Source organism: Peromyscus eremicus, chromosome 11, assembly GCF_949786415.1.
Source record: "Peromyscus eremicus chromosome 11, PerEre_H2_v1, whole genome shotgun sequence".
NCBI lineage: Eukaryota > Metazoa > Chordata > Mammalia > Rodentia > Cricetidae > Peromyscus > Peromyscus eremicus.
In genome coordinates this window covers 26,809,965-26,822,058 of record NC_081427.1, presented here as the reverse complement: position 1 = coordinate 26,822,058, position 12,094 = coordinate 26,809,965, and the positions used below count along the sequence as shown (strand labels likewise).

Sequence of the window (12,094 nt, the reverse complement as noted above, 5' to 3'; positions counted from 1 at the left end):
ACAGAAAAATGAGCAGGCTTGTAAGAAAATTGTGGTGAGCCAGGTGTGGTGGTGCATGCCTTTAATCCCAGCACAGAGGTAGGAGGAGCTCTGTGAGTTCAAGCCAGTCTGATCTACAAAGTGAGTTTTAGGACAGCCAGAGCTGTTACACAGAGAAACCCTGTCTTAGGTAGGGTTTCTATTGCTGCAACAAAACACCGTGACCAAAGAGTAAGATAGGGAGGAAAGGGTTTATTAGGCTTACACTTTAGCATTGCTGTTCATCAGTAAAGGAAGTCAGGACAGGAACTGAAACAGGACAGGATCCTGGAGGCAGGAGCTGATGCAGACGCCATGGGAGGGGAGCTGCTTACTGACTTGCTTCCCGTGGCTTGCTTAGACCACCTTCTTATAGAACTCAGGACCAGCAGCCCAGGGATGGGACCACCTACCATAGACTGGGCCCTCCCCCATTGATCATGAAATGAGAAAATGCCTTACAGCTGGATCTTAAGGAGGCATTTCCTCAGCTGAGGCTCCTTCCTCTGATGACTCAAGCTTATGTCAAGTTGACACATAAAACCACCAGTACAAAACCTGTCTCGGAGAAAAAAGAAAGAAAAGAAAATGGTGGTGAAACTTGGTTTAATATACTTCCTAAAGTCTATAAGTGTCTTCTCAAAGAGCTACTTTATGTTGGGTTCCTATCAGTCCAGTCCCTCACATTGTTCATCTCTCACTGTTAGTCTTTCCTCAGTCCTCCTTTCAGATTCTTTCTGACCATGTCTCCTCCAAACAATAAGAAAGTAGGAATACACTGGGCGGTGGTGGCGCACGCCTTTAATCCCAGCACTTGGGAGGCAGAGACAGGCAGATCTCTGTGAGTTCGAGGCCAGCCTGGTCTACAGAGTGAGATCCAGGAAAGGCACAAAGCTACACAGAGAAACCCTGTCTCGAAAAACCAAAAAAAAAAAAAAAAAAAAAAAAAAAGTAGGAATACAAACTGGGCTGGAAGGCTCATGCCGATAATTCCAGCCTTCGGGAGGCTGAAGCAGGCCTGTGAGTTCATAGCCAACATGGGTTACATAGTGAGACTGTGTCTTGGGGGTCATGGGGCAGGTCTAGAGAAGGAAACAAAGGAAAAGAAAGAAGGATAAGAACAGGAGTCTGTCGTTTTCTCCTCTCGTTAGCTAGGTGACCTCTTCTCTAGCTATCCGCAAGGCTTTGCAGGCTCCTCTTGGGGCTTTCCGGGTCCTGGAACAACAACACTCTACCCTGAAGGTCCGAATGAGTGTCTTATGCCTGTGCATGTGGCCATTTCCCAAGTGCTCCCTTGGTACTAGATCACAAAGCTGCAAACCCTATTCAAATAATGTTGGCTTCAAGGACTTTGGCTCACTCTGCTATCCGCCTTTCTCCTGTGTCCTTTCTCCTGTGTCCTTTCTCCTGACCCCCTGAGGTATGTGATGGCAATCCATGGTGCCAATGACTTTTCTACAGTTGCCAATTACCTCACAGATCCCATATTTTAATCCTGAAAGAAGGCATTTAGTATAATTCTATTACATTCCTTAGAAGTTAGCCCAGCACTGGGAACAGAGTGGATACTCAATAATACATGTTTGAATGAAATTAGTTGGAGTTACAAGGATTTTAATATATGATCAAAAAAATTTTAATGGGAAACATAAATTGAAGTAGTCTTCACGCTGAATATCTTGTTTTATGAATTCCTTCCTTGTCTTTGCTTAGAGACAACACACACACACACACACACACACACACACTCACACAAAAGAATGGAGTATCTAACATCACAATGTGATTTTTGTTGCCTGTGACTTTGGAAATCAGAAGTGTTCAGTGAAGCCACATTCCAGAATTCCAGGCCTACACATTTTGGCTGGGGTTCAGAAAGCTAACTCTATTAATAGATACTTCAAACATACACCACTTTCTGATCTTCATGCAATTCATGGGGTCTTTGTTTCTTGCTGCGCTGGATGGTCTTCACTGCCTCAGTTCCTACGTGTGATCACATGACTGTCAATAGAGTTCACTAGTACTTCCCAAGCTTTGAGCCCTGGCTCCTGCAGGCCTGAGCTCCTTCTAGACCTTTCTGTCCTCTGGGAGGGGAGGTGGAAAGGCAAGAGCAGGGAGCAGCTGCATGAAAGTCTTAGTGTTTTCAAAGAGAGAGATCTGAAGTGCAGTATATTAACATCCACGTACAAGAGCACCTGGGACGAACTCTATGTTTTGGGTTTCAGTGTAAGCTGTGGGGGCTTACTTCTAGTCTCCTCAAAGATCCAGAGGGCTTAAAGTCTGTCCACAAAGCTGGAGTTCTGCTGATGACTTCATACTGAAATCATGCGAAACCTATGAGCTCACGAGCTGGGAAATGAAACTGGAGGAGACAAAAATGGCTTCAGGTGTATTGCAGTAAATCCACGCAGCATCATTCCAACCTGAGGAGGAGAAAGCAGGCAAATCCAGGCTCCTGGAATGTGAGAACTTTCTTGCAGGAACTTGTAGCTAAGCGAAATTGTTAGGTTTTATCCAAGCATTTGGAGGACTCTCAGAGACTGTAGAATTATTGGAAATCTAAAGAAATGCATTCAATCATTTCTGGATTCCAGTTGATGCCAATGTCAGTGCTTACCACGGCTAACAAAGCCAGCCCACCTCTGTTGTCCTTCTTGTCCTTGCCACAGCCTCGATGCACTGTCACCCAAAGGCACATTCCAAGTCATACATCACAGTCTTAACCCACGCTCGTCTGCTCTTCATTCCTGTAGTAGATTCTGAGGAGCTGATGAGCAGACTCGGGTTTCCATACGTTCAGGCTGGGCTGTGCTGGTGATGGGATCAGCTCTTGGGCTTTGAAGACACCAAGGAGGACACGAGTGACAATGTTCGGCGACCCTGTGCATCCAAGTCAAGCAGACAGAGAGAAGCAGAGCTGAGGCACTGAAGGAAAGGTCAGAGCGGGCCTTGGCATGGTTGTGCAGCTATAACAAGGCGCACAGATGAGATGCCTTAGACAGCCGAGGTACCTTTCTCACAGTCTGAGTCAGGGAAGGTCTCTGCCTGTCTCTTCCTGTCTTGTAAACAGAAATCTTTATGTCTTCACACGAGGGAGGGGGACTCTCCTGTATCTTCTTGTAAGACCACTGGTCTCATCTTGAGGTTCCCAGTCACATGACCTCATTAGCTTACCGTAATAACCTTTCAAACGTTTCTCCTCTAAACATTACCACATTGTAAGTTACATCTATGTTTTGGATTTCAACGGGGACACAATTCAGCCCCTAGCAAAGAGGGTGAGACCCGGGACAGGGCCGAAGCTGAGAAAAACTTAGGAAAAGTGAACACGTTCGATAAAGCGGGAAGGCCCTAGGATTCAGCCTAGGTTGCTTTTCCTGTGCGATCAGAATCTCCGGGCTGAGGGAAGAATGATCCAGTCAGTAACAGAATGGCGTCCACCCCAGTTGTTTTCTGGAGAAGGGGTTTATTTGGCTTTTAGAAGTGTTGAGAGGGCTACAGAAGCAGATTCAAGCTTAAGCTTTCAGGGACAATTCCCTAAGCAACACTAAAGGACTTGGCCACCGAGGGAGCCACGGCTTCCTTCTCCATTAAGGCAGCTAGCTGCCCTCTAAACTAGGGTGCTGACCCAGGAGGCCCCTGCCAAGGCCACGGTCTGGAGGGCCGCTCTACTGCTGCTGTGCCTGAGCGCTTTGGAACCTTCTCCATCAGCACGTGCTCTGGTGCTCAACCAACAGCCGAGGCAGGGAAGCCTGGATTTCACCAGCTCTGCGCCTCTCAAGAGCAGAGCACTGCACACAACTGAAAACGGAGGCCGCTTCTCGTGCAGTTCAAGAACGGAAAGCCACAGCTCAAGCTGTAACTGCTCAGTAATGGATGTTCTACCCTTGACAATATGGCTCCACAACAGCGCGGGTGTTTGCGTCTAATTCAGATCCTCAGACTCCTCGTAGGTCTGTGCCAGAATGTGCAAGTAGAAGCAAGTAGGGAGTGCGGGCCCCTGGACCTGTTTCTTTCCACCGCTCTCTGGTCTTGCTTACCCCTGGGATTTGTGTCCACAAGTCAGCCGTTGTTATTGCTGTGCCTACCAATTAACTGGGAAGACTCGCTGTCTCGGAATAGCTGCGAAGATTTTCTGAGGTCTTGAACCAGGTTTCTAATTGGAGGGATTTTTGCCCTTAGTCTGTTTCTGGGTCTGCTTTGAGTATTGCATCTGCTTGGAGCTGCTGGACATAGTCGTCTTGGTTACCAGCTAATAATTGCTGCCTGGGGAACTATGCTGAGGAGCCTAGGTCAAATTTAGTAACAATGCCATGGTCAACTAGCAATGTCTGCCCTGGATGTGGGGGGAAAATATAGGACTGTATGTGTGCCAAATATTTGCCATTCCTGGTCCAGTCCTACTTCCCAGAAGTAGGAAATATGGACTTGAAAGGAAACACTGGATTAGGGTTCCACTTTTCAACACCCCAGACCTGTGCCCTCATGCCAGACATTTAACAAAGCGTTGTCTAGTTGTTTCATTTATAAAAACAAAGATTAGCATATTCAGTCTGTATTCCACGTAGATTAATTGTGAGAATCACTTGAAAATGCTTACAAGAAAGCCAGCAATTGTGAAATGTTATATAAATGCAAGGTGTTTTTGTTATTAGTGTGTGGTACTGGGCCAGTTTGTACTTGACAAGAAAGAAGAGCCAAGTCAGTGACTGTTTTGGTCTGTCTCTGCCTACATCATTTTGATCCAGACTCTGCGCATTCCTTTCTGAGTGCTGAGCTATAGGAGGAGAGCCTTGAAGGGTGCAAACAACTTGTATTTGAAAACAGATGTTAAGGCTGGTGGAGCAGGTCAGGAGTAGAATGCTTGCCTAGTAGATGCAAGGCTCTAGATTGGATGTTCAGCACTACTAAACCAAATATTGAAACACATAAATGAAAACCAGAAAGTGTCTTTCATGTTACTGTGTGATTTAGATCATGTTTTGTAAACTCTGGGAGCCTCAGTTTCTTTAGCTGTAACATGAAGATGTTAAAAAACAAACAGTAGAACAAAGCCCCTGACCCAGTAGTATCTGCCTTAACAGTCATCTCCCAGGAGGATGCAGTATTTAAAGGGGTTATATACAAGAGTGTATAACATAAGAAACCTGAGGTATGGATAGTTGTGCCCCTTATTTTGATTTGAGCCAAGTAATAGTTCTATAAGTGATTTCTTCTGCTCTCTTCTGTGATTCCCAAACAGTCCCTAACATCCTTGTACTGTTATCACTGGTTACATTAGGGTAAGGCTGGGGCTGGTGGAGGTGGCTCAGTGGATGAAGCATGGGATTCAGGTCCCCAGAATCCACATAAAATCCAAGTTGGTCTGGTAGCTGCCTGATATCCTAGTGCTCGGGAGGCAGAGAGTGAGGGTCTTTGGAGCAAGCTAGCTAGACTAGTTAGAAGTAGAGAGCTCCAGCTTCAGCAAGAGATCCTGCCTCAGTAAAGTCCCATGAGGACATTTGAAGGTTAGGTCAGGCCTTTCTACCTGTATATGTTTGTGAATACATACACATGCACTTATACTCTGAACACATACATGTGCAAAGAGAAAGAAATTAGGGCAAGGTCTCCATGAGGTCTTGGTGTCAACACTGGAGTGCTAACAGCAAAACCAGGGCTGAGTCAGAATTTAGAGATGGGCAACAACATGAAACAGAAGCCAGAAGCCTCTAAACCAGAGATGGGATAGGATTGGGTTGCATGTCAGAGGTGCTAGAGAGGCCAAAAGCATGCCCCCCATTTAAGAGAAACAAGGGGAACATGGCAAAGAAAGTCCCTGGGCTATGTGGGAAGTCAGAGCCAGCCAGTGCTGATGGATGGGTTGGTTCCAAAGCGCTAGTCCTTGGCAACCCCACACCCTTCTTCACTTTTGGAAATTTTTCTTAAGTTCTGGGCTCTGTCCCAACAGCGTTAGAAGCCTGGAGTTCTGAGGTTGCTGTGAGACACCCACACCCACTTTCCCTCCTCTGTTTTGCCTCTCCACCCTCCACAGATTTGTTCTTTATGCCCCTATGAACTGCAAGCAAAGAGAAGAGCAATTTGATCAAGGCTGTGTGTATTCGATTCCTGGGCTACTAGAACAAAGTACCACGCACTAGGAGGCTAAAAGAAAAGAAATGCATTGTGTTAAACTCTGGAGGCCTGACGTGCAAGGGTTGCCAACAGGACTCTTCTAGCTTCTAGTGTTCTTCTGGGATTCACTGGTGTTCCTTCTCCTGAAGAATGTATTACTCCGATTCTTGCCTTCATTGCCGCATGGTGGTCTTCTTCTGCAGGTTGGTCTCCGTGTCTAACTCTCTAACTTTTATAAAGATTCAGCCATGCAGATGTATTTGATTAAGATCCACACTAATGACTTCATCTTAACTCAATAAGCTACAGCAGCCTATATCCAACTGAGGTCACCTTCTGAGGTATGAGGGAATTTGAGAATGATGTAATTCAACCCATAATGCTCTCCTTGCTTCTCTGAAGGTGATTCAAGCCAAGGTGGTTAAGTGGGGAAGCAGAATGAGGGGGAACACACACCAGAACAGCACACAGTGTCTGCTTCTGCACAGTGACTAGAGATACTGCTATGCTGACTTTATTTATTTTTTCTGTGTTTTGCCAGTATGCTTGAGCAACACATGCATGCAGTACCAGTGGTGGACAGAAGAGGGCATCAGAGTTTCCCCAGGACTGGAGTTAGAGATGGTTATTAGCTGCCTGCCATGTGGATGCTGGGAAGCAAACCCAGGTCCTCTGGAGGAGCAGCCAGAGCTCTTAACTGCTGAACCATCTCTCCAGGCTTAGGAGGAAAACTATCCCCCCCCCAGTCTGCTGGAGAAGATAAAAAGCTGTCAGGTTTTTATTGTTGTTGTTTTTTGTCTGTCGTCAGAAATGACAACTTCCACGACACTTGCTGAATTAGTTACCAATTAAGAAAATAGGGTGAATGTTATGGTCCAGATCTGGCTTGTACCCCAAACGTGCATGTACTGGAAGCTTGGTCTCCAGTGTGGCTCTGTCAAGATGGTGGAGGTGGGAGAGGTGAAGCCTGGTAAAAAAAGGTGCTTAGGTTATGGGGTACCACTCTCATGAATGGAGTATGCTGTGTCTTGGGAGAAATCGGGTGTGATGGGAGTAAGGGAGCTCTCTCAGGAACAGGCTACTGTAAGAGCCCAGTCTCTTCCAGGTCTCTTGCTCTCTGTCTCTCCAGGTGATTGCCTGTGCACATGCTTCCACGAGGATGTCACCAGAGCTAAGCAGAGTCGGACACCTTACCCCTGTGTCTCAGACCTGTGAACTAAATAAGCTTTGGAAGGCTTTGAAAATCAAGTGTCAGCATCAGGTATTTTGTTACAGCAGCACAGGATGGATTAAGATGCTACATTTCAAGTGTTTATAATGTGTACTCTGGCTCTCAAAACTTTGTCAGGCCTGGAGAAAGGACACAATAAATAGCTGTTGAATGTACATTTTTTTCACACATATGCATATAGCCATATATTTAAGAACTGGGCCTTGTCACGAATGGGGTGAAGAACATCAGTGACAGAACTCAGAGATGCTGGACCTTTGCCTGTCCTAATGCTCCTTCCTACTCCTGGGTGATCTCAGCATATACCCTGGGACCTTAGGTCCCCATCCTAAAGCAAACACTGGAGTCCTGGAATGAGCCTTATATTTCTAAGCCATCATGAAATCCCTCTTTCCCAAGTTCTAATCCTGCATCACACTCATGAGCATCTTGAGATGGGTACAAGCTCAGCGATCATCCCACCTCCTGCCTTAGTAATTAGGGAATCTGTAATGGAGCTTGTGTTAGTTAGGGTTTCAGTTGCTGTGAGGAAACACCATGACCAAAAAGCAAGTTGGGGAGGAAAGGGTTTACTTGACTTACACTTCCACATTGCTGTTTATCATTGACAGAAATCAGGACAGGAACTCAAACTGGGCAGGATCCTGGGGGGCAGGAGCTGATACAGAAGCCTTGGAGGGGTGCTGCTTACTTGTTTGCTTCTCCTGGCTTACTTGGCCTGCTTTCTTATAGAGCCCAGGACCACTAGCCCAGGGATGGCATCACCCACTATAGGCTAGGCCCTCCCCCACTGATCACTAGTTGAGAAAATACCTTACAGCTGGATCTCAAGGAGGCGTTTCCTTAACTGGGGCTCCTTCCTCTCTGATGACGCTAACTTGTGTCAAGTTGACACAGAAGACCAGTCAGTAAAGAGTCCTACCACCAGGACTCCTGATTCACTACTATGGCCCTTCCTAGAAAGGAAGGACCCTGTCTTCTCTTGGTTGACTGCTATAAAGAAAGTGTCAGGTAAAGAATTCTTTTGTATGTAGTTGTTTGGAAGAAGCTAGTTCAAAAGAAGCTAGTTCACCCCCCTGGTGTGAGGGCCAGCATGGGGATCTGGAGAGTTTGCCGGTTGTGGGGAGGTGCTGGGTCAGATTCTCCAAACTCTCATCTTGGAACTCTGCCAGCTGGCTAGCTATTTACTTCACCTGCAGCGACAGATGGTTCTCAGTCCCAGACTGCCTTACATCAATTCTTCCAGCATCTCGAGAGACAAGAGATGCCTTGTGGGAAGCAAGGCCATGGCCCAGGCTTGACCTCACATGGTGCTGTATTCTCGTTGCCCAATTCTTTCGTCCCCAAGACAGTTTCACACGCAGATGAACAACAGCTCCGGTTTAGCAGGGTAGTGAGCTCACGGACTGCTACCACCACTGCTTCCTTTGTACGACAACCGGGCCAGCTAATGGTCAGGGAGTAGCCCCGTCAATCATCCCTAGAGCTCTTAACTGCTCACAGTGTCCTGTGAGAATGCTGGAGGATGTCTCTCCCACAGCCAGCCCCACCCAAGTTACTGGATTAGGCTCCTCTTGTTCATTACATGCCAGGCTTGCTTGGAGCAGCCAACTGATCAGAACGGGTCCCGTGCATGTATTTATAAAACTTAAATGGTCACCAGGGAGCTGTGTTTAATAAGTAAAGCCAACCTGCCATCCAATCAGAGGGGAACAGCAAAGGTTCTCAGTTTTCCCATATTCAACAATTAAAAGTACAGTTGGAAAGCTCATTTAAATTTGAACTTCACAAAAATAACGAATAGTTGTTTAGTCTAAGTGAATCCCGGGCAATGTTTGGGTCATACACTAAGAATCATTTGTTAGGTATCTTTATCTGCAACACAAGTTTAACGGTACGTGTTGTATTTTATCTCTCCTATGGCATTTCACGGTCAGGCTATCCAATGCCTTGACTCTTGACTGTTGGAAGCAAATCTGGGACTTTTTCCAGTGCTGACATTAGCGGCCCTTCCCAAGTGCTCCGCCAGAGCCTCTGAGTGGCTGCCCAGGGAGGCTCACCATGCCTGTGCCTAGGAATTCCTGGAAAGAGGAGGTGCAGTTGATTAGTGTTTGCAGATAATCTCATTTGATTCCTCCGTGTCTGATAGGATTTGTCAAGGATGCCCTGCTCTATTTCAGACGAGAAACTAACACTTTGATGACATTGATCATGCTAGAGTCCGTTAGGTGAAAAGCCAAGCAAGGGTTATTCCAGCTACCAGTTCTAAGACCAACAGCACCTCCCCTTTTCTTAGAATAAAATGCTTTACTATTATCATCCAAAAAAATCATGCGTGATGGTTCTCTATGGCTGTAAAATGAGTACTTGATTATTGCTGAAAAATTGGGAAGCAGACAAAAAGAAAGGAAGAAAGACCATAAGAGAAGCAATTCTAAGTATTGGGAGATTCCTTCAACATATGGATGCATGGTCTTCCACTTTGTGTCTTTCAAAATATATATAAATATATATTATTAGCTTTTAATTTTTAAAAAGCTAAATCTTCTTATATGCAAAAATAGATGATTTGAATATTACCCAAGTTTAGGTAATATTCATGTGATAATCTGTGATGATTAAAGTGTACAGGAAGATGTACATAAGTTACACAAAAATATGACATGATTTTATGTAAGGACTTGTATATCTACAGATTTTAATGTCTGTGATAAGCAACATAATATAAATTCACATTGGCTTGGAATTAGATGATTTGTTTGCTTGTATTAACTGGGATTTAAGACTAAGCACAGGAAGACAATAAAATATCAAGCAAGTTCCTGATAAAGAAGAGAGGACATTAGAGTGAAGGACACCGGATAAGGTGCTAACTATGATGGGTACATGCCCTCTGTCCTGAATGGTTCCTAGTCCAGTGAATGTTTGGTGGATGAAGAGGGCCCACCTAAAAAAGATCAAATCTTAATGCTTTCCCGTGGAAATACTGACAAACAGGTGCAAGCCACTCCACAATTGTCTTCCCCTTTAGGCAAAGGCATCTATCTCTGTTGTGGGATAATGCTCGTGTACACTATACAGATTTGTCACTCCTATTGACTTAATATAACGCTGATTGGCCAGTAGCCAGATAGGAAGTATAGGTGGGGCCCCCAGACCAGGAGAATGCTGGGAAGAGGAAAGGCGGAGTCAGGGTCGCCAGTCAGATGCAAAGGAAGTAAGATGAGGATGTTGGACTGAGAAAAGGTACCAAGGCACGTGGCTAAACATAGACAAGAATTATGGGTTAATTTAAGCATAAGAGCTAGTTAGTTATAAGCCTGAGCAATAGGCCAGACAATTTATAATTAATATAAGCCTCTGTGGGTTTAATTTGGGACAGAACTGCTTTGGGACCTGGTGGGACAGAAACTTCCACCAACACATTTCTGTTAGAATTGCTGCTGATGTCACAGGTGCTCAGGAGTCAGCTAGAGCATGTCTCTAATCAATACATTTGTAAATTATCAATGCTCATATGTAACCTTGGGACAACTTCTTGTTTGAAGGTGTTGGGGTTGTTACTCATTTCAGGATGCTGTATTATAAAATGGGAAGTCCTTCAGCATCATGTGGCACCTAAAACGGTTCGTCTCTGCAGCCAGTTGCTAAGCACGGCAACTTGGGACGGCACATTCTGAAAATGGATTGTGGCCAGTATCATAGATATCTGTGGAGAGACATCATCCTAGGAGTCTTCAGGCTATGGGTGACCTGGACCATTATTCTGTTCACTGGCCTCCATACAGGTGCACACACACAAGATCTACTACTATGGACCAGAAAAGCTTCTCTACTGTCCCAAAATGTTCCTCAAGACACTCAGTTCCCTAAGTAAACAACTCATAGCTTTGTAATCCCCTCTCTAGCATGGCAGCAAGTCCTGTGGAAAGTTACATGAGAGACCCTGGGGACCCAAGATGAGCTCATTCAGAGAGCTGGATGACTAGATGACTCTCTGGGTCTCCGCTACATGTTCTTTCTTAGTAAGAAACATGGACACAAACCACACAGGAAGCATGTGACTACGAAAGTCCAAGACTATTTGATTAGTTTTCATCGTGTGCATATATGCATACTGTTACCTTAAGAATTCCTTTTATAATGCGGTCAAATGGGTATTTCTTATATTTCCTGATAAACAGAACAAGTCAACCTTACCGACATATTAAACAAAATGAAGAGGGCCTGCTCAAGAACAGCTATGAGAACACAGGGTCCTGTAGATCACTGTGATCTGTCTTGGTTTGTTCAATGTTCTCGAACAGAAAGGAAAATGGTACCAAACAAGATCTTCCTCTATCCCCACTTCTACTCCTACCCATCCCTATACCCACTCCTACTCTCACCCCATCCCTATCCCCACTACTACTCCTACCCTATCCCCACTCCTACTCTCACCCCATCCCTATCCCCACTCCTACTCCTACCCATCCCTATCCCTGCTTCTACTCCTACCCATCCCTATGTCTACTTCTACTCCTACCCATCCCTATCCCCACTCCTACTCCCACCCCATCCCTATCCCCACTACTACTCCTACCCTATCCCCACTCCTACTCCTACCCATCCCTATCCCCACTACTACTCCTACCCTATCCCCACTACTACTCCCACCCCATCCCTATCCCCACTGCTACTCCTACCCATCCCTATCCCTGCTTCTACTCCTACCCATTCCTATCCCTG

The 12,094-nt window shown here is 45.6% G+C and overlaps 1 long non-coding RNA gene across 1 annotated transcript; it reads left to right on the top strand.

Annotated features, from left to right (window-relative positions):
• The first annotated feature begins 3,685 nt into the window (after window positions 1-3,685).
• On the top strand, window positions 3,686-7,521 carry LOC131921523 (uncharacterized). Its single transcript, XR_009382021.1, has 3 exons — window positions 3,686-3,974; window positions 6,056-6,338; window positions 7,265-7,521. It is a non-coding gene; the product is annotated as an uncharacterized LOC131921523 (long non-coding RNA).
• Window positions 7,522-12,094: the final 4,573 nt, after the last annotated feature.